This window comes from Selaginella moellendorffii, unplaced genomic scaffold, assembly GCF_000143415.4.
Source record: "Selaginella moellendorffii unplaced genomic scaffold, v1.0 SELMOscaffold_44, whole genome shotgun sequence".
NCBI lineage: Eukaryota > Viridiplantae > Streptophyta > Lycopodiopsida > Selaginellales > Selaginellaceae > Selaginella > Selaginella moellendorffii.
The window spans coordinates 194,596-197,721 of record NW_003314305.1 but is presented as its reverse complement, the minus strand read 5'-3'; the positions used below and the strand labels follow the sequence as shown (position 1 = coordinate 197,721).

The following is a 3,126-nucleotide window of genomic DNA, read 5'->3' as shown; positions in this document are numbered from 1 at the left end:
TCTTCGTTACATCCCCCATAGAAGAATAATATGCCTCGCTCTACGTTCACCGGCTCTTGGCATCAGCTCGGCACCAGTCGTCTTTACCTCCTGCCATGCCATTGTTTCTGGAACACAAATGAATTCGCAAGTTTAAAACCAGCACAATGTATGTACCTGTGTCCAGAATATGAACGTCGTATAGATAGGCATTACCACCGTCCTCACCACCCATGACAATGCAACAGTTCTTATAGGAAGAGCAGGTATAGGCGAGACTCCAGTGGTAGAAATCTTCTTCCAGACAAAAGTATCTACAGGAAAAAAAAGAGTTTAGAAGAAAACCAGGAAAGATAACAGGATATTACTCGTGTTCAAAACATGGAGGTCGTTGTAGTACTCCTCTGAGGGATCGCTGGATTTCCCACAAGAGATGCGCTATGTCCTTCTCTCGGAGCAGGAACATCACCAAAAACGTCGGGTTTCCCCCAGGTGTTGGTAGCTGCATCGGATGATAAGAACAAGAAAAAAAAATCGATAGAACTCGCTTACCAGTATCCAAAACAAAGAGATCGTCTAGCGGGCTGGTTCCATCGGTACCACCAAACACATAGAGCTTAGACCCGACGGCCGTGGAGCTGTGGCTGTCCCGAGGAGAAGGGTGCGTTCCTTTCATCACAGGCTTGCTCCAGATGTACGTCCCTGCGCGATCCCACCAAAACATGATCAAAACCATATTTCCGGAAAACCCAGAAGATGAAACTTATACCAATGTCAAAGACGTGAACATCGTTGGTCTGGCACTCGTCCCGGCCGCAGCCACCGAAAATGTAGATGAGATTCTTGACCACATTGCAGGTGTGGCCCAATTTGCACCCCAGCGGCTGCTGCTGGAGCTGATTGCTGGATCGGGTTTATAGCGCTGCAAAATAGAAATCCCTCTCAATGCATTAAAAACACAACTGAAGAACAAGGAAGTGAACCGTGGACGAAAATTTCTATTTTTTCTCTTGGTTCCAGCCTCGAGCACCTGGAACAAACAGGAACTTTAAGCCTCGAAAGAGAATAGCAAAGAGCAAGAGAGTGAAAAACCTTGATTCTAGTCGTGGTTCCAGCCTCAAGAACCTGGAACAAACAGGGACTTGAGAGACTCGAAAAAAGAATAGCGATGAGCAAGAGAGTGAAGAACCTTGATTCTAGTCGTCGATGACAACGTGAATCCCCTCGTTGTCCAAGACGTCGTCCCTGTCGTGCCCTCCATCAGAGCCTCTTCGCCTTTCACTCCCAATCCTCGTCGCATTTCCGAGCAGAGCACGTCAATCTACCGAATGCACCTGCGCAGGCGGATGCCGGCGGATTTGTTCCCCGCGTAAGTCTGGAAGGCATCGAGCCTGTTCTCGCTGATCATCGAGCACAACTATGGCGACACAGAGAAAGCCGTGAGCCTCTCAAACCTTTGCAAACGGAGAAACAAACACAACCTCGTTGGAATAGGCTGGGACTTTCAGCCGCTTAGGATTGTTATCCAGTGCCGTTCCCAGGACTTCTTCCGGAGCTGTCCAAAACGAACGCGTTAAAGTTTTTTCTAGTGTCTAAATCAAAGGAAATCACTCAAAGGTGTTGGATAAGGAACAAATGTAGGTTGCGGCTTTTGGTAGGAGGTTTTTGGTCCCTCGCCAGGCTCGATGTCACCGTTGCTGCGATTGGCCGGAATATCTTGGTCATCCTGGAACATCTCAAGTTAGAATCACAGGGACGATGATAGGGGGATCAAGACTCTTTTACCAGATGATATTTAACCACGGTATCCTGTGCTTTTGAACTCGAGAATGAACCAACCAGTGGCAGCTTCAGTTCTTCACGTACAGCTGACTGTAGCCTTCTAAATCGTTCCATGGTTCTTTGAATGGTCCACCAGGAAAGTATGATCCGAAATCAACTACTGAGGTGCTCTGCAATGAAGACCTCATCAAACACACACACATACACAGAGGCACACACACACACACACACACACACACAGAGTACCTTCCTGCTAGCGATGATCGATGCTCTCTCCTCATGGTCACGCGCCCTAAAAGACAATTGAAATTTTTTATGATCCCAAAAGTCACGACTCCCCATTGTTTAATCTCAGCTGTTAGATTTTGGCATATGCCCAGAATAAGTGTTGCCAGTATATGCCATTATTATACGGGCTCTTTCGTTTAAATATATGAGTATGATGATTTGACCATCTTTACGGTCAAATTGTAACACTTTCCGTGAAAAAGTGATCAAAAGTCACTCAGGATCCTTGGTGAGAGAAAAGGACATCACTCGAGGCACTCGTCTTGAGAGTGCTGGCGAGAGCATAACTTGGGTCCTCATGCCCAAGCACCCCGGACTTATCAGATCTACCGCATATTCCAATTAATCTTTTAAATCTAACCGTTAATCTATTTCCATCAATAGGAGCCTTCCGATCCAGCCCTAGTACAAGATTTCCCGATTCTTGGACCTCTTGGAAACCAGCTTGGAAACGTAGACTTGCCCTTGATCATGGAAAGAGCAACTGATTTGTAACCAATCTCCCCACCTCTTATTAACAGTGATATTGATCACGAACACGACGTTGTGAGCGGCTACAAGACACTGAGTGCCATCTTCAAGACCAAGTTCCTCCGCGAGTGCTGGCTCAAGAAGGACTTGTCGCGCTGGGTTTGTGTGCTGATCGACAACTCCTTCTTCAGCTGGATCTTGCTCTTGGCCTCGAGCGCGGAAAGCACCCATACCAGACAGATGCCATACCGATGCTCTGCGATGGTAGACAATCCTTCGTTTATGTACGAGCAAGAGCTGTGTACCATTTCTGTGATCGCGAGGGCAGAGTGCTCACCCGCCTGCCGAGTCTCATGCGGAAGCGAGCTGATGGCCGAATTTGCAGCCTTCCAGGCTGTGTACAGGAAAAACTGGCAAGAGCTTATGCCGAGAATAGGCATCTCTATCGAGAAGCTTGTCCAGAAGCACAGAAGGTGGATTTACAGCCTTCCGTACTATGCTTGGTTCTAACTGTTCTTCCTTCACATATATTTGACAAAATTATTGTTAATGGCATATGTGAAATTATCTTTGAGGAGCTGAGAGGACATTGGAAAAGATCCCACG

General features: G+C 47.1%; 1 long non-coding RNA gene across 1 annotated transcript; it reads right to left on the bottom strand.

The window, feature by feature from the left end:
• Positions 1–892: 892 nt before the first annotated feature.
• Positions 893–1,206, bottom strand: LOC112350008. The gene is made up of 2 exons (XR_002993607.1): positions 1,169–1,206; positions 893–1,009 (listed from the first exon to the last, which is right to left on the bottom strand). It is a non-coding gene; the product is annotated as an uncharacterized LOC112350008 (long non-coding RNA).
• Between the last annotated feature and the right edge of the window lie 1,920 nt (positions 1,207–3,126).